Here is a 24,299-nt window from a genome sequence, read left to right as displayed (position 1 = left end):
AGAGATTAGAAGAGGAGCTGAGACATGTGAAACAGCACAGAGACAAAGATATTACAGAAGTAGCATCGGCAATGGCTACATCAAACACAGACAACAGGTCTGAAGGAAGCATGGAAACTAAACTGTATGCAGAGGTCCTGTCAAACCCACATGGGGCCAAAACAAAGACAGGGAGCACACTAGGACAGAATGAGAGGTTGGAAGACATTGAAGGAACTAGGACATGTGCAAGGACCTTACCAGATACCTGTGGGGGCCAGGAGCAGGTGAGCAGGAAGGATAAACCAAGAAGCATAGGGGCAATAACTAGGGAAGGGACTGAAGGAAGGAACACTCCACGGGAAGGAACTAAAACACATCAGAGGATGCAATGGGAGTCACAGTGGGAGGTGGAAAGGGAAAGATCCGTGTTTGTCTATAGGCTAGACGAAGCTAAAGGGGAAACTTATGATGAAAGAAAGCAGGAGGAGAAAAAAGCGATTGAAGATATCATGAAGGTGATAGGCGAGGGGGACATGACCCAGGTGGCAAATTTTCGGAGAACTGGGTGGTTCACAAAGAAAAGGAATCGGCCTCTCAAAGTAATTTTCAAGGCAGAATCAACCCGAACCATGATCCTGCAGGAGAAAGCACGGCTGAGAGGCAAGCAGGAGTTCCGGAGTGTGTACCTCGATCGAGACAGAACACAGGACGAAAGGAAGACAATGAAAGAGAGATTTCAAAAACGAAAGGAGAAATGGGAGGAAATGAAAAAGGAGAGCAAAATAATCCAGGATCAAATGGAAGGACAAGCACACCCCCCAGAAACACCTGCAGAAGGACTCCAGCCACGACACCCCCAAGGCAACTGAACAATCCAAACCAACCATCACACACCGATCCCTCTGTTTCCACCCCCTGCACCACAGTTACAGTATTAGAACAGAAGTTGAAGGTTTGGTGCACAAATGCAGATGGATTAACGAATAAACATGAAGAATGGCAAGAAAGAATCAATGAGAAGTCCCCAGACATCATAGCAGTTACAGAAACAAAACTCATGGAGACAATAACAGATGCAATCTTCCCACCAGGATACCAGATCATGAGGAAAGATAGAAGGGGCAGGGGGGGAGGTGGGGTTGCTCTGCTCGTAAAAAACAGATGGAAATTCGAGAAAATGGAAGGAATAGATGAGACGGGAGAAAGAGACTACATAGCAGGTACACTTCAGTCTGGGGAACACAAAGTGGTCATTGCAGTGATGTATAATCCACCACAGAACTGCAGGAGGCCAAGAGAGGAATATGAAGAGAGCAACAGAGCAATGGTGGACACACTTGCTGAGGTGGCAAGAAGAGCTCACTCCAGCAGAGCAAAGTTGCTGGTTATGGGGGATTTCAACCACAGGGAGATTGACTGGGAAAACCTGGAGCCACATGGGGGTCCCGAAACATGGAGAGCCAGGATGTTGGACGTGGTGCTGGAAAACCTCATGCACCAACATGTTAAGGACACTACCAGAGTGAGAGGGGAGGATGAACCAGCAAGATTGGACCTTGTGTTCACCCTGGGCAGCTCAGATATTGAGGACATCAAGTATGAGAGTCCCCTAGGAGCTAGCGACCACGTGGTTCTGTGCTTTGAATACATAGTAGAGCTGCAAGTGGAGAGAATAACAGGAGTTGAATGGGAAAAGCCTGACTATAAAAGAGAGGACTACATAGGGTTGAAGAACTTCCTGCGGGAGGTCCAGTGGGACAGAGAACTGGCAGGAAAGCCAGTAAATAAAATGATGGAATATGTAACAACAAAATGCAAGGAGGCAGTGGAAAGGTTTATTCCCAAGGGCAACAGTAACAACGGGAAGACCAGAACGAGCCCCTGGTTTACCCGACGGTGTAAGGAGGCAAAAACAAAATGCAATAGAGAATGGAAAAAGTACAGAAGGCAGAGAACACACGAAAATAGGGAGATCAGTCACAGAGCCAGGAATGAGTACGCACAGGTAAGGAAGAAGGCCTAGGGACAGTATGAAAATGACATAGCATCGAGAATCAAGACTGACCCGAAACTGTTGTATAGCCACATCAGGAGGAAGACAACAGTCAAAGACCAGGTGATCAGATTAAGGACAGAAGGTGGAGAACTCACAAGAAATGATCAGGAGGTATGTGAGGAGCTGAACAGGAGATTTAAGGAAGTTTTTACAGTAGAGACATGAAGGGCTGTGGGAAGACAGCACAGAAGGGAACATCAAGAGGGAATATACCAACAAGTGTTGGATGACATACGAACAACTGAGGAGGAGGTGAAGAAGCTCTTAAGTGACCTTGACACCTCAAAGGCGATGGGACCGGACAACATCTCCCCATGGGTCCTTAGAGAAGGAGCAGAGATGCTGTGCGTGCCTCTAACCACAATCTTCAACACATCCCTTGAAACTGGGCAACTACATGAGAAATGGAAGACAGCTGATGTAGTCCCCATATTTAAGAAAGGAAACAGAAACGAGGCACTAAACTACAGACCTGTGTCTCTGACATGTATTGTATGCAAAGTCATGGAGAAGATTATCAGGAGGAGAGTGGTCGAACACCTGGAAAGGAACAAGATTATAAATGAAAACCAGCATGGGTTCATGGAAGGCAAATCTTGTATCACAAACCTCCTGGAGTTTTATGACAAGGTAACAGAAGTAAGACACGAGAGAGAGGGGTGGGTAGATTGCATTTTCCTAGACTGCAGGAAGGCCTTTGACACAGTTCCCCACAAGAGATTAGTGCAGAAGCTGGAGGATCAGGCGCACGTAAATGGGAGGGCACTGCAATGGATAAGGGAATACCTGACAGGGAGGCAGCAACGAGTCATGGTACGTGAAGAGGTATCACAGTGGGCGCCTGTTACGAGCGGGGTCCCACAGGGGTCACTTCTAGGACCAGTGCTATTTTTGATATATGTGAACGACATGATGGAAGGAATAGACTCTGAAGTGTCCCTGTTCGCAGATGACGTGAAGTTGATGAGAAGAATTAAATCGGACGAGGATGAGGCAGGACTGCAAAGAGACCTGGACAGGCTGGACATGTGGTCCAGCAACTGGCTTCTCGAATTCAATCCAGCCAAATGCAAAGTCATGAAGATTGGGGAGGGGCAAAGAAGACCGCAGGCAGAGTATAGGCTAGGTGGACAAAGACTACAGACCTCACTCAGGGAGAAAGACCTTGGGGTGACCATAACACCGAGCACATCACCGGAGGCACACATCAACCAAATAACCGCTGCAGCATACGGGCGCCTGGCAAACCTGAGAATAGCGTTCCGATACCTTAATAAGGAATCATTCAAGACACTGTACACTGTGTATGTTAGGCCCATACTGGAGTATGCAGCACCAGTCTGGAACCCACACCTGGTCAAGCACGTCAAGAGGTTAGAGAAAGTACAAAGGTTTGCAACAAGGCTAGTCCCAGAGCTCAAGGGAATGTCGTACGAGGAAAGGTTAAGGGAAATCGGACTGACGACACTGGAGGACAGAAGGGTCAGGGGAGACATGATAACGACATACAAGATACTGGGGGGAATAGACAAGGTGGACAGAGATAGGATGTTCCAGAGAGGGGACACAGGGACAAGGGGTCACAACTGGAAGCTGAAGACTCAGACGAGTCACAGGGACGTTAGGAAGTATTTCTTCAGTCATAGAGTTGTCAGCAAGTGGAATAGCCTAGCAAGTGAAGTAGTGGAGGCAGGAACCATACATAGTTTTAAGAAGAGGTATGACAAAGCTCAGGAAGCAGAGAGAGAGAGGATCCAGTAGCGATCAGTGAAGAGGCGGGGCCAGGAGCTGAGTCTCGACCCCTGCAACCACAATTAGGTGAGTACAATTAGGTGAGTACACACACACACACGTACACACACACACACACACATACACGCACACACACACACACACGTCCACACACACATACATACACACACACACACACACACACACACACACTTACATGCATACATATATATATATATATATATATATATATATATATATATATGTATATATATATATATATTTATATTTATATTTTATTATCACACTGGCCGATTCCCACCAAGGCAGGGTGGCCCGAAAAAGAAAAACTTTCACCATCATTCACTCCATCACTGTCTTGCCAGAAGGGTGCTTTACACTACAGTTTTTAAACTGCAACATTAACACCCCTCCTTCAGAGTGCAGGCACTGTACTTCCCATCTCCAGGACTCAAGTCCGGCCTGCCGGTTTCCCTGGACCCCTTCATAAATGTTACTTTGCTCACACTCCAACAGCACGTCAAGTATTAAAAACCATTTGTCTCCATTCACTCCTATCAAACACGCTCACGCATGCCTGCTGGAAGTCCAAGCCCCTCGCACACATAACCTCCTTTACCCCCTCCCTCCAACCTTTCCTAGGCCGACCCCTACCCCGCCTTCCTTCCACTACAGACTGATACACTCTTGAAGTTATTCTGTTTCCCTCCATTCTCTCCACATGTCCGAACCACCTCAACAACCCTTCCTCAGCCCTATGGACTACAGTTTTGGTAATCCTGCACCTCCTCCTAACTTTCAAACTACGAATTCTCTGCATTATATTCACACCACACATTGCTCTCAGACATGACATCTCCACTGCCTCCAGCCTTCTCCTCGCTGCAACATTCATCACCCATGCTTCACACCCATATAAGAGCGTTGGTAAAACTATACTCTCATACATTCCCCTCTTTGCCTCCAAGGACAAAGTTCTTTGTCTCCACAGACTCCTAAGTGCACCACTCACCCTTTTCTCCTCATCAATTCTATGATTCACCTCATCTTTCATAGACCCATCCGCTGACACGTCCACTCCCAAATATCTGAATACATTCACCTCCTCCATACTCTCTCCCTCCAATCTGATATCCAATCTTTCATCACCTAATGTTTTTGTTATCCTCATAACCTTACTCTTTCCTGTATTCACTTTCAATTTTCTTGTTTTGCACACCCTACCAAATTCATCCACCAATCTCTGCAACTTCTCTTCAGAATCTCCCAAGAGCACAGTGTCATCAGCAAAGAGCAAATGTGACAACTTCCACTTTATGTGTGATTCTTTATCTTTTAACTATTTATATATATATATATATATATATATATATATATATATATATATATATATATATATATATATATATATATATATATATATATATATATATATATATGTATATATATATGCATGCATGTATGATATACACACACCGGCTTTGTTGAATCTATTGTATGTGAAAACAAGAGAGGGTGTTCATATTTTGTTGTATTTTTTTGTGTTGCTAATTGTTTTATTTTATGCTGTTGTTAGTTTGTTGTTGTTGTTTGTAATTTATTTCTCGGGGACAATCAGCTGACGTTTCTTGAAGAACCGACTGTCTGACAGGTTTATTAAGTGTGTGTTAACAGTCTCCTCGGTCATCTGAAAATCTGCATCCTCGAAAAGTACAAGATTTCTCCAAAAATTATTTACTGTCTGTTAGGAGAGTATTTCTCTGTCTCCCTCCGTCTCTCCATCCAAACTGTATACTGCCCAGAACACTCAAGACACACATATGACCTGCCTAGGTTTTCCACAGGGCAAAATGCTGTCCTGGTGAAAGTTGGTTCTGAAACGTGTGTGTTTTCTACACTTCACAACTAGCACACAGCTGCTGAGGTGTTGTGTGCATCTCTGTTTGTCAGCTATTTACTGGGTGTATACTTGGAGGGTGTATTCCTGGAGGGTGTATACCTGAAGGGTGTATACCTGAAGGGTGTATACCTGGAGGGTGTATACCTGGAGGGTGTATACCTGGAGAGTGTATCGGGGGTCAACACCCCCGCGGCCCGGTCAATGACCAAGCCTCGAGGACACAGGATATTTTTTTTTTAAATTATCGAGGATACACAATACCGACAAGTTGATGATTAAGACACAAGTGCAATACTTAAGTGTCTTGACTGCAGAAATATTTCGACTTCAATGATACACATGTACGACACTCGGGTATTTTTATTATTGAAGTCTTTCGGCAATTAAAACATCCAAGTGTTGCGCTTGAGTTCTATATATAAGCGTGTTATTGTTGCTGTTGTTATATTTTAATATGCTTTATGATGGGGTGGTTATCGTAGGGCGGATGTTATTAAGATGGGCATCATTGTCTCTGTATCATTTAGTCCCAGTAATGCCCGAGAGGAGGCAATTTCGACCGCGTCGTAGTGCAATAACGGTGGTAGTAGCAGGCGACCTCTTATTGTGAGTGTTGTCCGGCAGTGTATTAATGGTTATGTCACTGCTTGGTGGCAGTGCTGCCATTGTTCCTCTGCAGATTTCTCAACTGATTGTCATGGTAGAATAGCAGAGCCACGGCCGATGAATAGCTGTGTGCTGATATCTAGTCAGGTCATTACTGGTAGGTGGTGGTTGACGTTGCCAGGCCGTCTCTGACCACCGAATATTCTGATCTTGACGCGTAGCTGAGGATCTCGTGGCTGTTTACCATGGTGGAAAAATAACTCTCGCGTTTAGATGCTTTAAAACCTCTGGTAATTCAGCTAGGATTTTTGATGAACAGCAGAACCAGTGTAATTTTTCGGTGATTGTGTTTGACTTGAGCTCAGGAATGTGGCCTTGCAGACGACAAAACAGTGTTTTGCGTCATTTATCAAACTCGTTAGAATGAGGAATTGTGATGCGTATCTTCTCTTCCCTGGTACCTAATCTGGCAGGCTTCAAGCACAGCCTCATGCAGCAGGTTTCAAGCACAGCCTCATGCGGCAGGCTTCAAATACAGCCTCATACAGCAGGCTTCAAACACAGCCTAATACGGCAGACTTCAACACTGCCTCATGCCTGTAGATCCCAACGTGGCTTGGTATCTAGCTGACTGCGGTGCTGCCTGGAAGGTACTTCATGTTGATGTCACGTTTTACATTATCTTGTGGTCAAGTTTTCTGGAGTGACAGGAGAGTGTCACAGAGACTGTAGAGTGTTATAGTGACTGTAGAATGTCACAGTGACTGTAGTGTCTCACAGTGACTGTAGAATGTCACACTGACTGTAGAATGTCACAGTGACTGTGTTAGTGACTGTAGAATGTCACAGTGACTGTAGAATGTCACAGTGACTCACAGTGACTGTAGTATTTCATAGTGACTGTAGAAGTCGCAACTGCAGGGTCTCACAGTGACTGTTGTCAGAGTAACTGGTAAAGTCAAACTCGTAGTTCAGTACTGAAGGATGCCAGTTCATTCCTAGGTGAGACGTATAGGCGTCTCCTCACAGTGTCACACCTAGTCACCTAGCAGTAAACAGGTACTTGGCTACTAGTCGACTGTTATAGGTGGCATCCTGAGCGGTAGTAAATAATCTTAAATAACGGTGAACTAGGGAATAAACTGGACTGTGTAGTGGGTTTTAACCTTTAATAACAGCGTTACTGCAGGTTGGGTCACTTTTTATCGAGTTATGCTTTGCCACACTGCGTCTGTGTGACACGGCACTACTTTCCTTGTTTCCTGGTTCAGAGTGGTGATGGAGGAGAATGTGCTACTGAAGGTACCTTAGTTCGTTAAGCACTTCGTTGGTGGTAGTATTGGTGGTGGTGTTGGTGGTGGTGATGGTAGCGTTGGTGTAGGCGGGGAAGGGGAGGGTATATGGGGGGTTTATAGGTGGAGAGGGTGGTAGCGTTGGTGGTAGTGTTCGTGATATGCTACAGTAAGTGATGGTGGTGGAGACGGGGGTGTTGTGGTGGTGCTGGTGTTGGCGGGGATGTGGTGGTGATGGAGGTGGTGGTGGTGATAGTGTTGGTGGTGGAGGCGGGGGCGTGGGCTGCCAAGCTTCGAGACTAGATAAGAGCCACTTTGCAGGAGTGAATATGTGTGTTGCTCACTAATGACATTTGATAGACGCCCTTTAAAACGAAAATACATTTGAAAATACATATATTTATGGAGAGGAAAAAATTCTAAAAATATCCTTACGAATCTGTGTTTTAATTAAAACAAATAAATATATATTAAGTATTTTTTATGTATAAATTTAAAAATTAACAAAAGAATCACTACAATATTTAAAATAGATTATCATAATAGATCTTTTTTGCAGGTCAATAAAATATCTGAGAGTCGATACACGTGAAAGATAAAGAAAATATTTGAATTTACATTAAAAGAGTCAATATTAATCTATTTATATATGTCTACATGACAGAACCATTGTTCCAAGGTCTGGACTCGGCCCCACTACCAACCCAAAAATAATGTTAATGTGTTTTTAATATAAACTTTGTGGGCTCCTTATGTGGCGACCATTAGTTACTGCTCCGCTGAAGACGGCCCTAAAATAATTACTTGATTTAAAAATTCTTAAATGGGAGCCAACGAACACGATTAATATATATTATTTCTCCTTGTAAGTTTTCATAGCTAGATAATTGTGCAATAAAGATTCTCTCTCTCGCTCTCTCTCGTACTCAGAGTTTATAGTGAAGGGAGTAGAATGTTGTTTGTGAGTGGTGTCCTGGACAATGGGGGAGAACTAAGTATACAAGATGATCAGGAAGGAAAAAAATTATATGTATTAGGCGATAACAGTGAAAAACTACACCAGCACCTTATTGTTTACGATATGGATGACGGTATCTGGTCTAAATATGGATGCGTTTTTGCACCAGGAGTAAAAAAAAATTGGATTGACGGATTAAACAAGCGTTTCACAGAGGTATTTGCCAAGAAAATAAATTATCTCCTTGAGTCCCGAAAAAAAAGGAATAGAGGCACTGTGTGAACAGCAAGTAAAAACTATAAGTCGATGGAGACCGGGAACCTTCAGAGAAAAACTTTAAAACAGTAAATGTCGTTCCAATATTCAAGCGAAGAGACAGACAAGCAACACACAACTCGAGGTCGGTACCTTTGACGTGTATGCTATCTAAGGTAATGGAGAAGATAATAAGGAGAGTGGTGGAGCACTTGGCGAGGCACAGAGTCGTAAACGACATCCAGCACGGATTTAGAGAAGGTGAATCCTGTATCGCATACCTACAGCAGTTCTACGACTGGGTAATAGAGATTAAGCTGGAAAGTGAGGGTTAGATAGACTTCATATATCTAGATCGAAAAAATGCATTTGACATTGTTCAGCTCGACAGACTAATCCATAAACTGGAAGAACAGGAAAAGATAACAGCAAATGCACTTCGCTTGATCAAGGAATATCAAATAGGAAGAAGACAGAGATTGATAATCTGGGGAAAAATGTATCTGGATGTACAAGCATGGCGGGCGTAGTCTCGCAAGAGTCCATACGGGGCTCGGCATTGTTATTGATATAAGTAAAAGACATGCGCGATGAACTATGTAAAGCTAATTAGGAGAAAAAATACCAGAGAAGGCAGAAAAGGGCTAAAAGAGGAGCTGGACAGATTGTTGGAATGCTCAAACAAGTTGAGGTCTAATCTGAGCAAATTCAAGATTGCGAAAATTGGGGAAGGTTAGAAAAAACTAGATACCAATGAGGGAATCAGAACAAGTAAAAAGGATCTCGGGGAAAGCATAAAACCAAATATGTTGTGTCTGACAAACTCAACAAAGAATCCTTCAGAACCCTGTTTGTGAAGTATGTCAAAGCAATCACAGAGTACACAGTACTAGCGTAGACTCTCTTGCTAAGCAACATATACAGAAATTGGAAAAAATGCAAACATGTACTAGAGAACTAGTCCTGAGTTTTTTAAAAGGATCAACCGTCGAAGAGAGACAAAGTAACTGAACCACACAGAACTGGGAGAGAGGATGAGAGGGAAAACATTACTAAGATGTACAAGATAACCAAAGAACTCGGTAGACAGACATGGACTGTGTGAAAGGAAAGACTCGCTGACGAAGGAGTAGAGATGGAGACTAAAGAAGTAAATATGTTTCACGGACATCGTCAGAAGGTACTTTTTCAGTTTAAAGAAAGGCTAGGAATCAGGACGATCTGGACGAGAGAGTAATGGGAGCAGATTCTATACAGAGTGTTAAGAGCTTGCTTGATTGTGCCCACGAGGGCAGGAATTTAGTGCGATCGTTAGTGAGCAATTGAGAGGCGGGGCCAGGAGCCGAGACGAGACAGTGAACGCATTACGTCTAAGGTGAGATAAATGGTGCAAGCATATTAAGATCAAGGCAACATTAAGAACCAGGCCTCGCGATAGTCCTGCCTTTTTGTAGATGAAGTTACTTTTTTTCTTTGTACACGTTCTTTGTGATATGTTTTAAGCTGTCTGGAACAAGTTACTATTCTTCCACAAACTGAAAATGGACGCTAGATCGTATTTCGGTCCGTCTCGGACGATTCACTACCTGATAATGATCTAAGGGAGACGAGGAACGTCGTCTAGTTTTACATTGAAAGTGTGTAGTGCATTATGAGCTATGTTCAGAATGTTGAGGGATAAATGTCGTCACTTTCGCCAAGGAATGCAGTTTACCCTGATGCAGCTGAAGGGTTCTTGATTCATAAAACTGGAGCCACTCTTCACATTCTGTATGACACCTATGACTTTAGCGCTTCGCCCGTGAATATTACATTATCTCACAATCTTCGCCAGGGTAGGTTAAATTCTTTGCTTCTGCCATCGCTTTTCCGCCTGCTGCTGCCCCTGCCCCTTCCCCTTCCTCTACCCCTACCCCTTCCCCTGTTGCACTTGCCCTACTGTTGCCCCCTCTCCTCCCCCATCCCTACCCCTACTCCTGGGTTTTACCCCCACGCTGGCTGCCCCGCCCGGCGCTTGATTCATGCTTCTCTCATCTTGAACGATACCCAGCGTTTTGTCTTGCTAATGCTGGAGGATGAATCAGTTAGAACCTAGACTGCAAGCTCGCTGCTCCCTGCCTCTCACCTCCCTGCTCCCTGCCTCTCACCTCCCTTCTCCCTGCCTCTTACTTACCTGCTCCCTGCCTCTCACCTCCCTGCTCCCTGCCTCTCACCTCCCTGCTCCCTGCCTCTCACCTCCCTGCTCCCTGCCTCTCACCTCCCTGCTCCCTGCCTCTCACCTCCCTACTCCCTGCCTCTCACCTCCCTACTCCCTGCCTCTCACCTCCCTGCTCCCTGCCTCTCACCTCCCTGCTCCCTGCCTCTCACCTCCCTGCCTCTCACCTCCCTGCTCCCTGCCTCTTACTAACCTGCTCCCTGCCTCTCACCTCCCTGCCTCTCACCTGCCTGCTCCCTGCCTCTCCCCTCCCTGCTCCCTGCCTCTCACCTCCCTGCTCCCTGCCTCTCACCTCCCTGCCTCTCACCTCCCTACTCCCTGCCTCTCACCTCCCTGCTCCCTGCCTCTTACTTACCTGCTCCCTGCCTCTCGCCTCTCTGCTACCTGCTTCTTACCTACCTGCTCCCTGCCTCTTACCTACCTGCTCCCTGCCTTTCGCCTCTCTGCTCCCTGCTTCTTACCTACCTGCTCCCTGCCTCTCACCTCCCAGCTCCCTGCCGCTCACCTCCCTGCTCCCTGCCGCTCACCTCCCTGCTCCATGTCTCTCACTTTCCTGCTCCCTGCCTCCCACCTCCCTGCTCCCTGCCTATCAGCTCCCTAATCCCCGCCTCTTACCTCCCTCCTCCCTGCCCCCTCCTCTCCGTCCCCTGCCTCCCACCTCCCTGCCTCCCATCTCCCTGCCTCCCACTTCCCTGCTCCCTGCCTCCCATCTCCCTGCCTCCCACTTCCCTGCTCTCTGCCTATCACCTCCCTGCTCCTCCTCCTTTTCCTTCTCCTTTTCTTCCTCCTTTTCTTCCTCTTCCTCCTCATCTTCCTCCTCTTCCTCCTCTTCTTCCTCCTCTTCTTCCTCCTCATCTTCCTCCTCTTCCTCCTCTTCTTCCTCCTCTTCTTCCTCCTCGTCCTCCTCCTCTTCTTCTTCCTCTTCCTCCTTCTCTTCCTCCTCTTCCTACTCTTCCTCCTCCTCTTCCTCTTCCTTCTTCTCTTTTTCCTCCTCTTCCTTCTCTTCTTCCTTCTCCTCTTCCTCCTCATCTTCCTCCTCCTCTTCTTCCTCCTCCTCTTCCTTCTCTTCTTCCTCTTCTTTCTCCTCCTCCTCTTCCTCCTCCTCCTCCTCCTCCTCTTCCTCCCCCTCTTCTTCCTCCTCCTCCTCTTCCTCCTCCTCTTCCTCCTCCTCCTCTTCCTTCTCCTCTTCCTCTTCCTCCTCTTCCTCCTCCTCTTCCTCCTCCTCCTCCTCTTCCTCCTCTTCTTCCTCCTCTTCTTCCTCCTCTTCTTCCTCCTCTTCCTTCTCTTCTTCCTCCTCTTCTTCCTCCTCGTCCTCCTCCTCTTCTTCTTCCTCTTCCTCCTTCTCTTCCTCCTCTTCCTCCTCCTCTTCCTCCTCCTCTTCCTCCTCCTCTTCCTCTTCCTTCTTCTCTTTTTCCTCCTCTTCCTTCTCTTCTTCCTTCTCCTCTTCCTCCTCATCTTCCTCCTCCTCTTCTTCCTCCTCCTCTTCCTTCTCTTCTTCCTCTTCTTTCTCCTCCTCCTCTTCCTCCTCCTCCTCCTCTTCCTCTTCCTCCTCCTCTTCCTCCTCCTCCTCCTCTTCCTCCTCCTCTTCCTCCTCCTCCTCTTCCTCCTCCTCTTCCTCCTCCTCTTCATCTTCCTCTTCCTCCTCCTCTTCATCTTCCTTTCCCTCCTCCTCCTCCTCCTCCTCCTCCTCCCACCCCTCAACACGCAAACATTAAACAGTAAAGAAGGGTCGTTGTTTACGGCCGCTACTTTATCTTGTCTCCTTAACCTCATCTCCTCTTCTTTATTATCTGTTTATTCTAATTATCCTCTCTCCCGCCTCTCCCTTCCTACTTTCCTCCTTCCCTCACTCTTCTTCAACCTTCTAGGCGATACGCTTGTTTTTAATTCCCTGTTTACCTCTCTCCTTTCCACCATCTCTTTTTCTCTCCCTTCTCTCCGTTCTTTCCTAACTCCCTCCTCTTCCATTCCTTCCTCTCTAACTCCGCCTGTTGCTTTAACCCTCCATCCCTTCCTTCCTTCCTTCCTTCCTTCATCTTTGCTTATCTCCTTCCCTAACATCTCCCTCCCTCTCATTCTCTCCCTTCCATCACTAAATCTCTATTTTGGGGCTTCATACTCCCTTCTTCTCTTGGACCAAACTTTGGGCTCCCTCTCCTTCCCCTGGACCAAACTTTGGGCCTACCTCTCTGTCCCTTGGACCAAACTTTGCACCCCCTCCTCCTTCCCCTGGATCAAACTTTGGGGCCCCTCTCCTTCCCTGGACCAACAATGGAGTTGTGGCTCTTGAGTGCCTAGTTTACTGCCCACCCGCAGCTCATCCTGTCAGCTATAGCGCAGAAATCAGCATTACAGAGGTTACAATGGGTCTTTGTCAGACCCCCAGTGATCATATACATCACTAGAAAGAAATATTAGTTATTTTATATTAAACAATGACTTCATGTAGTTAATATACACAGTACTGTATGGAATACACTCTCAAACAACTATATATCTTTTGAGACATGCTTAGCAGTTCGCAGACAGGCGAAATTATTTACCAGCATTATCTCTCAGTCTACAGTAGGATTCGAACCTGCACACTGCTTCAAAGCACGGAGTACCTTCTTCACTCGACCAGATCCCAGATCTGGAATCTGACAGAGTAGAGAAGGTACTATGTATCTTGATGCAGAGTGTGTAGGTTCGAATCCTGTTGTGGATTGAGATAATGTTTGTTTTTTAGATATGTTCGTATATTCCTAGACGACCATGTTCTCATCTCAGTTATTGAAGCAGCGAAACTACCAGATACATTTGAAACAAACAGTATCTCCTAGAGAGAGACACACATGCAGTAACTAAATGTTCTTCCAGACAGGATTCTGGTGATACAGAACACCTAAAGTACTTCTAGTGTTATGAAAGGCGAGGTCGTGTTAGATAAAGTGGGTCATCTGGGATTAAGAGATCACAGCAACGATACTCCAACAGTCAGAATGAAAAGACGAGAGGGGGAAACTGAGAAATAAAATGGGGTAATTGCCTCAGTTAATAATAAATTACTGCCGCCACCTGCTCACTAGGTTACGGTAGTGTATAGGCCAGAGTAGGAAGGCCGACACATCTGACATATACAAGGCAAAATAAGATAATTAGCCTTAATAATATTTGATTTCCGTTAGGTTGGTCCTCAGAGTAACGTCAGATATGAGTGGTGGTCACACTACCAGGCGTTTGACTCCCTAGTAAAACTATGTTTAATATAATAACACATATAATTCCGTGTACCTCGTATACTAATTCAAAAATTTAAAGCTTAATGACAAAGATACATTTATATAATTAATTAGGAAACTGAACATGAAAATATAAACGACAGTTATAGACAAATAATATTGTAGTGTAAATTCGTTTCTCACTCAAAATGTAGTTGAGAGGATGTTACGAACTGGATGTTGTAGCCTGCACACCTGCAGTGGCGTCGTAAGGGGATGTGGCCCTCCCCAGGTGACACCATTTAGGGGGTCACACCATAAAACCTCTAAAGAAGGTGACACTAATGCACAAAACAGTGCTGCACAAACATAAGAGAAGAATCTTTCGTTTTTATATAGCCTATTATATGATTACGGAGTACAAATAGGCCTATATGGGGAAAATCGTTGATTTTGATGATGTGATAATGATTTTGGAGGATTAAAGGCAAGGAAATGTAAGATCAGATTCACTGAGATGTTACCTGTACTCAAGGTCAAAGCGGAACTAGTGTTTCTCTGATACTGCAATGTTGACACAATCGTGACACCCAAGATGCCACCCCGGGTGACACCCAAGATGCCACCCCGGGTGACACCAAGATGCCACCCCGGGTACACCCAAGATGCCACCCCCGGGTGACACCAACCCTAGCGACGCCTCTGCACTACTGGATATAGCACGATAACCAAGGAAGAAATAAGGAACGAGCAAAAGGCAGCAGAGAGTAAATACTTATGAATATTTACTTCACTAAACAGCAACCAATAATATGTACAATATTTACAGACAATATGTTCAGAAAGTCAATTTTACAAGCAACGGACATGGTGAGACCCGTCCTCGACCAAACTTAGCAGACGAGTCTGCCAGTGTTGATGCACGAGTGACCAACATCGCTTCACAACTTTTGCTGGGTTAAACCAAGGTGCTAGCATAACAAGGGAAGGAGGAGGTTCCTGCTCGTTATACTCATAGCATCTGTATTAATATTGGTAGAATTACCGACAAAATGTTCAGTACAAGGACACAAATGCACATTAGTTGCATTTGTGTCCTTTTACTTAACATCTTAGCATCTGGTTGGCAGGTCGTGAGGGCTTGAACATTAAACTGGTATAAAATACCGACTGGTTGTTAGGTAAGACACATATGCAACAGATACCTAACTGTTGCATATGTGTCTTACCTAACAACAGGTCGTGAGGGCATGACTGTATGACGTGTGACGTACGCCGAATAAAGTGTAACGTACTCTTAGCGTCCCACAAATGTTCATATATAGTTTTTCATATTTCCTCTACATTGTATGGTATCCTCTTCATCACAGCCCATCAACCAGATTTCGGGAGGGCTTATCTTACAATTTAAATATGCAATACTATAATAAATAGTCCGGGAAAAACGGACTAGATGCGAGGGGGAAGTTGTCTGATTTACGGAAAATATCGTTTTATAGAACGACTGCCAAAAGTGGAGCAAGACCAGTGCAGTCACCACACTGCCAGACGTACAGAGGAAAACTCATGCAAGAATATTTTGATTTTCTCTCTCTTTCTCTCCCCTCTTTTTCTCCTCACTGTCTCCCTCTATCTATCTCTCTTTCTCCCACTCTCCCTTATCATTCTCCCTTTTTCTCCCCCTTTTCTCTCTATCTCTATCTCTCTCTCTTAGTGGATTATTATTATTATTATAATCAAGGGGGAAGCGCTCCCCCGCCTTTGGAAGGCATTCAGGCTCTGGAGCACAGATATCCCTCTCTCAAGGAACCTCTCTCTTAGTGGAAATATTAAAAATCTGGCTGCTTGCCTATCTTACATGAAGTTGTGGTAGAGGGTGAGGGGGAGGGAGGGGTGAGTGGTGAGTGGAGGTGAAGGGAAGGGAGGGGTGAGTGGTGGGTGGAGTTGAGAGGGAGGGAGGGGTTAGTGGTGGGTGGAGGTGAGGGGAGGGAGGGGTGAGTGGTGGGTGGAGGTGAGGGGGAGGGAGGGGTGAGTGGTGGCTGGGTAAGGGGGAGGGAGGGGAGAGTGGTGGGTGGAGATGAGAGGAAGGGAGGGGTGAGTGGTGGGTGGAGGTGAGGGGGAGGGAGGGGTGAGTGGTGGGTGGAAGTGAAGGGGAGGGAGGGGTGAGTGGTGGGTGGAGTTGAGAGGGAGGGAGGGGTGAGTGGTGGGTGGAGGTGAGGGGAGGGAGGGGTGAGTGGTGGGTGGAGGTGAAGGGGAGGGAGGGGTGAGTGGTGGGTGGAGTTGAGGGGGAGGGAGGGGTGAGTGGCTGGGTGGGGGAGGTGAGTGGGGAGGGAGGGGGAGAGGGTGGTGGGTGGAGGTGAGGGGGAGGGAGGGGTGAGTGGTGGGTGGATGTGAAGGGTAGGGAGGGGTGAGTGGTGGGTGGAGGTAAGGGGGAGGGAGGGGAGAGTGGTGGGTGGAGTTAAGGGGAGGGAGGGGTGAGTGGTGGGTGGGGGTGAGGGGGAGGGACGGGAGAGTGATGGGTGGAAGTGAGGGGGAGGGAGGGGTGAGTGATGAGTGGATGTGAGGGGAAGGGAGGGGTGAGTGGTGGGTGGAGGTGAGGGGGAGGGAGGAGTGAGTGGTGGGTGGGGGTGAGGGGGAGGGACGGGGAGAGTGGTGGATGGAGGTGAGGGGAAGGGAGGAGTGAGTGGTGGGTGGAGGTGAGGGGGAGGGAGGGGAGAGTGGTTGGTGGAGGTGAGGGGAAGGGAGGGGTGAGTGGTGGGTGAAGGTGAGGGGGAGGGACGGGAGAAGGGGAGGGAGGGGTGGTGGGTGGGGGTGAGGGGGAGGGAGGGGAGAGTGGTGGGTGGAGGGTGGGTGAGGGGGAGGGAGGGGAGAGTGGTGGGTGGAGGTGAGGGGGAGGGAGGAGTGAGTGGTGGGTGGAGGTGAGGGGGAGGGATGGGAGAGTGGTGGGTGGAAGTGAGGGGGAGGGAGGGGGAGAGTGGTGGGTGGAGGTGAGGGGGAGAGAGGGGAGAGAGGTGGGTGGAGGTGAGGGGAAGGAGGGGAGAGTGGTGGGTGGAGGTGAGTGGAGGGAGAGGAGAGTGGTGGGTGGAAGTGAGGGGGAGGGAGGGGGGAAAGAGTGGTGGGTGGAGGTAAGGGGGAGGGAGGGGTGAGTGGTGGGTGGAGGTGAGGGGGAGGGAGGGGAGAGTGGTGGGTGGAAGTGAGGGGGAGGGAGGGGTGAGTGGTGGGTGGAGGTAAGAGGGGTGGAGGGAGAGGAGAGTGGTGGGTGGGGGTGAGGGGAAGGGAGGGGTGAGTGGAGGGTGGAGGTGACGGGGAGGGAGGGGAGAGTGGTGGGTGGAGTGAGGGGGAGGGAGGGGTGAGTGGTGGGTGGAGGTGAGGGGGAGGGACGGGGTGAGTGGTGGGTGGAAGTGAGGGGAGGTAGGGGTGAGTGGTGGGTGGGGGTGAGGGGGAGGGAGGGGACAGTAGTGGTGGAGTGAGGGGAAGGGAGGGGTGAGTGGTGGGTGGAGGTGAGGGGGAGGGAGGGGAGAGTGGTGGGTGGAAGTGAGGGGGAGGGAGGGGAGAGTGGTGGGTGGAGGTAAGGGGGAGGGAGGGGAGAGTGGTGGGTGGAGGAGAGGGAAGGGAGAGGGAGAGTGGTGGGTGGAGGTGAGGGGGAGGGACGGGAGAGTGGTGGGTGGAAGTGAAGGGGAGGGAGGGGTGAGTGGTGGGTGGAGGTAAGGGGGAGGGAGGGGAGAGTGTGGGTGGAGGTGACGGGACGGGCGGGGTGAGTGGTGGGTGGAGGTAAGAGGAAGGGAGAGGTGAGTGGTGGGTGGAAGTGAGGGGGAGGGAGGGGTGAGTAATGGCTAGGGGTGAGGGGGGGAGGGGTGAGTGATGGGTGGAGATGAGGGGGAGGAAGGGTTGAGTGATGGGGAGGGAGGGGAGAGTGGGGGTGAGGGGGAGGGAGTGGTGAGTGGTGGGTGGGGTGAGGGGAAGGGAGGGGTGAGTGATGGGTGGGGTGAGGGGGAGGGAGGGCAGTGAGTGGTAGGTGGTGAGGGGGAGGGAGGGGAGAGTGGTGGGTGGAGGTGAGAGGGAGGGAGGGGAGTGAGTGATGGGGTGGGGAGAGGGAGGGGAGAGGTGAGTGGTAGGTGGAGGTGAGGGGGAGGGAGGGGTGAGAGGTGGTGTGGGTTGAGAGAGGGGAGAGTGGGAGGGAGGTGAGGGGGTGGCTGGGGTTAGGTGAGGAGAAAGGAGGGGAGAGTAGTGGGTGGAGTTAAGGAGGAGGGAGGGGAGAGTGGTGGGTGGGGGGAGAGGGGAAGGGAGGGGAGAGTGGTGGGAGGAGGTCAGGCGGATTGAGGGGTGAGTAATGAGTGGACGTGAGGGGAAGGGAGGGGTGAGTGGGGGTGGAGGTGAGGGGGAGGGAAGGGAGAGTGGTGGGTGCACCTGAGGAGGAGGGAGAGGAGAGTGGAGGGTAGAGGTGAGGGGTGAGGAAAGCAGGTCTACTGTATGTGTACTAAAAGAGGGCGACAGAGACAGGCAGTACGTGTACCAGACTAGTGTACCAGACTAGTGTACCAGACTCATGTACCAGACTAGTGTATCAGACTAGTGTACCAGACTAATGTACTAGACTAGTGTACCAGACTCGTGTACCAGACTAGACTAGTGTACCAGACTAGTGTACCAGACTAGTGTACCAGACTAGTATACTAGACTAGTGCACCAGAGTCGTGTACCAGAGTAGTGTACCAGACTAGTGTACCAGACTAGTATACTAGACTAGTGCACCAGAGTCGTGTACCAGAGTAGTGTACCAGACTAGTGTACCAGACTCGTGTACAAGACTAGTGTACCAGACTAGTGCACCAGACTAGTGTACCAGACAAGTGTACCAAACTCGTGTACCAGACTAGTGTACCAGACTAGTGTACCAGACTAGTGTACCAGACTAGTGTACCAGACTAGAGTACCAGACTAGTGTACCAGACTAGTGTGCCAGACTAGTGTACCAGACTCGTGTACCAGACTAGTGTACCAGACTAGTGTACCAGAGTAATGTACCAGACTAGCGTACCAGACTCGTGTACAAGACTAGACTAGTGTACCAGACTAGTGTACCAGACTCGTGTACCAGACTAGTTTACCAGACTAGTGTACCAGACTAGTGTACCAGACTAGTGTACCAGACTAGTGCACAAGACTAGTGTACCAGACTAGTGTACCAGACTAGTGTACCAGACTAGTGTACCAGATTAGTGTACCAGACTAGACTAGTATACCAGACTAGACTAGTGTACCAGACTAGTGTACCAGACTCGTGTACCAGACTAGACTAGTGTACCAGACTAGTGTACCAGACTAGACTAGTATATCAGACTAGACTAGTGTACCAGACTAGTGTACCAGACTCGTGTACCACACTAGACTAGTGTACCAGACTAGTGTACCAGACTCGTGTACCAGGCTAGTGTACCAGACTAGTGTACCAGAGTAGTGTATCAGACTAGTGAACCAGACTAGTGTACCAGACTAGTGTACCAGACTAGTGTACAAGACTCGCATACCAGACTAGTGTACCAGACTAGTGTACCAGACTAGTGCACCAGACTAGTGTACCCGACTAGTGTAGCAGACTAGTGTACAAGACTCGCATACCAGACTCGTGTACCAGACCCGTGTACCAGACTTGTGTACCAGACTAGTGTACCAGTGTACCAGACTTGTGTACCAGACTCGTGTACCAGACTAGTGTACCAGATCCATGTACCAGACTAGTGTACCAGACTAGGGTACCAGACTAGTATACCAGACTAGTGTACCAGACTCGTGTACCAGACTCGTGTACCAGACTCGTATACCAGACTAGTGTACCAGACTAGTGTACCAGACTAGTGTACCAAGCTAGTGTACAAGACTAGTCTACCAGACTAGTGTACCAGACTAATGTACCAGACTAGTTTTACAAGACCCGTTTACCAGACTCGTGTACCAGACCCGTGTACCAGACTAGTGTACCAGACTAGTGTACCAGACTAGTGTACCACACTAGTGTACCAGACCCGTGTACCAGACTCGTGTACCAGACCCGTGTGCCAGATTACTGCACCAGACTAGTGTACCAGGCTCGTGTACCAGACCCGTGTACCAGACTACCACACTAGTGTACCAGACTAGTGTACCAGACTAGTGTACCAGACTAGTGTAGATTACACCAGACTAGTGTACCAGACTCGTGTACCAGACTAGTGTACCAGATCCGTGTACCAGGCTCGTGTACTAGACCCGTGTACCAGACTAGTGTACCAGACTAGTGTACCAGACTAGTGTACCACACTAGTGTACCAGACCAGTGTACCAGACTCCAGTACCAGACCCGTGTGCCAGACTAGCATACGAGACTAGTGTACCAGGCTCGTGTACCAGACCCGTGTAACAGACTAGTGTACCAGACTAGTGTACCAGACTAGTGTACCAGACTAATGTACCAGACTAGTTTTACCAGACCCGTGTACCAGACTCGTGTACCAGACCCGTGTGCCAGACTAGTGTACCAGACTAGTGTACCAAGCTCGTGTACCAGACCCGTGTAACAGACTAGTGTACCAGACTAGTGTACCAGACTAGTGTACCAGACTCGTGTACCATACCCGTATACCAGACCCGTGTGCCAGACCCGTGTACCAGACCTGTGTACCAGACTAGTGTACCAGACCCGTCTACCAGACCCGTCTACCAGACCCGTGTACCTGACTCGTGTACCAGACTAGTGTACCAGACTAGTGTACCAGACTAGTGTACCAGACTAGTGTACCAGACTAGTGTACCAGACTAGTATACCAGGCTAGTGTACCAGACCCGTGTACCAGACTAGTGTACCAGACTAGTGTACCAGACTAGTGTACCAGACTAGTGTACCAGACTCGAGTACCAGACTAGTGTACCAGACTAGTGTACCAGACTAGTGTACCAGACTAGTGTACCAGACTCGTGTACCAAACTAGTGTACCAGACTAGTGTACCAGACTAGTGTACCAGACTAGTGTATCAGACTAGAGTATCAGACTGGTGTACCAGACTCGTGTACCAGACTAGTGTACCAGACTAGTGTACCAGACTGGTGTACCAGACTCGTGTACCAGACTAGTGTACCAGACTGGTGTACCAGACTCGTGTACCAGACTAGTGTATCAGACTAGACTAGTGTACCAGGCTAGTGTACCAGACTCGTGTTCGAGAATAATGTACCAGACTAGTGTACCAGGCTAGAGAACCAGACGAGTGTACCTGACTCGTGTACCAGACTAGTGTACTAGACTCGTGTACCAGACTAATGTACCAGACTAGTGTACCAGACTATTGTACCAGACTAGTGTACCAGTTCCGTGTACCAGACCCAGGGTACCAGTCCCAGGGTACCAGACCCATGTACCAGACCCATGTACCAGATCCGTGAACCAGACCCAGGGTATCAGTCCCAGTGTACCAGACCCATGTACCAGACCCGTTTACCAGACCCAGGGTATCATATCCGTGTACCAGACCCAGGGTACCAGATACGTATACCAGACCCAGGGTACCAGACCCACGTACCAGACCCAGGGTACCAGACCCATGTACCAGACCCGTGTACCAGACCAGTGTACCAGACCCAGGGTACCAGATACGTTTACCAGACCCAGGGTACCAGATACGTGAACCAGACCCAGGGTTCCAGACTCGTGTACTAGACCCCAGGGTACCAGACCCATGTACCAGGATCGTGTACCAGACCCGTGTACCAGACTAGTGTACCACACTCGTATACCAGATTAGTGTACCAGACTAGTGTACCAGACTAGTGTACCAGACTCGTGTACCACACTCGTGTACCAGACCCGTGTACCAGACTAGTGTACCAGACTAGTGTACCAGACTAGTGTACCAGACTAGGGTACCAGACTAGTGTACCAGACTAGTGTACCAGACTCGTGTACCAGACTCGTGTACCCGACCCGTGTACCAGACTAGTGTACCAGACTAGTGTACCAGACTCGTGTACCCGACTCGTGTACCAGACTAATGTACCAGACTAGTGTACCAAACTATTGTACCAGGCTAGTGTACCAGATCTGTGTACCAGACCCAGAGTACCAGTCCCAGGGTACCAGACCCATGTACCAGACCCGTTTACCAGACCCAGGGTATCATATCCGTGTACCAGACCCAGGGTACCAGATACGTGTACCAGACCCTGGGTACCACTCCCAAGGTACCTGACCCATGTACAAGACCCGTGTACCAGACCCGTGTACCAGACCCATGTACCAGACCCGTGTACCAGACCCAGTGTAACAGACCCATATACCAGACCCGTGTACCGGACACGTGTACCAGACCCAGGGTACCAGACCCGTGTACCAGACCTAGGGTACCAGACCCATGCACCAGACGAAGGGTACCACTCCTAGGGTACCAGACTCATGTACCATACCCGTGTACCGGACCCGTGTACCACACCCATGTACCAGACCCGTGTACCAGACCCAGGGTAACAGACCCATGTACCAGATCCGTGTTCCAGACCCGCGTACCAGACCCAGGGTACCAGATACGTGTACCAGACCCAGGGTACCAGATACGTGTACCAGACCCAGGGTACGAGACCCGTGTACCAGACCACAAGGTACCAGACGCATGTACCAGGCTCGTGTACCAGACCCGTGTACCAGGCAAGTATACCAGACTAGTGTACCAGACTCGTGTACCAGACTCGTGTACCAGACTCGTATACCAGACTAGTGTACCAGACTAGTGTACCAGACTAGTGTACCAAGCTAGTGTACCAGACTAGTGTACCAGACTAGTGTACTAGACTAACCAGGCTCGTGTACCAGACCCGTGTTGTGTACCAGACTACCAGACTAGTGTACCACACTAGTGTACCACACTAGTGTACCAGACTAGTGTACAGTGTACCACACTAGTGTACCAGATCAGACCTGCACCAGACTAGTGTACGGCTCGTGTAACAGACCCGTGTACCAGACTTACCAGACTAATGTACGTGTACCAGACTCGTGTACCAGTACCAGACTAGTGTACCAGGCTCGTGTACCAGACCCGTAGTTTAGTGTACAACTAGTACTAGTACCAGACTAGTGTTACCAGACTCGTGTACCAGACTCGTGTACCAGACTAGTACCGTGTACCAGACTAGTGTACACCAGACTAGTGTACCAGACTAGTGTAACAGACTAGTGTACCAGACTAGTGTACCAGACTCGTGTACCAGACTAGTGTACCAGACTAGTGTACCAGACTTATGTACCAGTCTAGTTTACCAGACTACTGTACCAGACTCGTGAACCAGACTAGTGTACCAGACTAGTGTACCAGACTAGTGTACCAGACTACTGTACCAGACTCGTGTACCAGACTAGTGTACCAGACTAGTGTACCAGACTAGTGTACCAGACTAGTGTATCAGACTAGTGTACCAGACTGGTGTACCAGACTCGTGTACCAGACTAGTGTACCAGACTAGTGTACCAGACTTGTGAACGAGACTCGTGTACCAGACTAGTGTACGAGACTGGCGTACCAGACTCGTGTACCAGACTAGTGTATCAGACTAGACTAGTGTACCAGGCTAGTGTACCAGACTCGTGTTCGAGAATAATGTACCAGACTAGTGTACCAGACTAGAGAACCAGACTAGTGTACCTGACTCGTGTACCAAACTAGTGTACTAGACTCGTGTGCCAGACTAATGTACCAGACTAGTGTACCAGACTATTGTACCAGACTAGTGTACCAGTTCCGTGTACCAGACCCAGGGTACCAGTCCCAGGGTACAAGACCCATGTACCAGACCCGTGTACCAGATACGTGAACCAGACCCAGGGTACCAGTCCCAGTGTACCAGACCCATGTACCAGACCCGTTTACCAGACCCAGGGTATCTTATCCGTGTACCAGACCCAGGGTACCAGATACGTATTCCAGACCCAGGGTACCAGACCCACGTACCAGACCCAGGGTACCAGACCCATGTACCAGACCCGTGTACCAGACCAGTGTACCAGACCCAGGGTACCAGATACGTTTACCAGACCCATGGTACCAGATACGTGAACCAGA

This window comes from Cherax quadricarinatus, chromosome 2 (genome assembly GCF_038502225.1).
Source record: "Cherax quadricarinatus isolate ZL_2023a chromosome 2, ASM3850222v1, whole genome shotgun sequence".
NCBI lineage: Eukaryota > Metazoa > Arthropoda > Malacostraca > Decapoda > Parastacidae > Cherax > Cherax quadricarinatus.
This window is presented reverse-complemented; position numbering follows the sequence as displayed.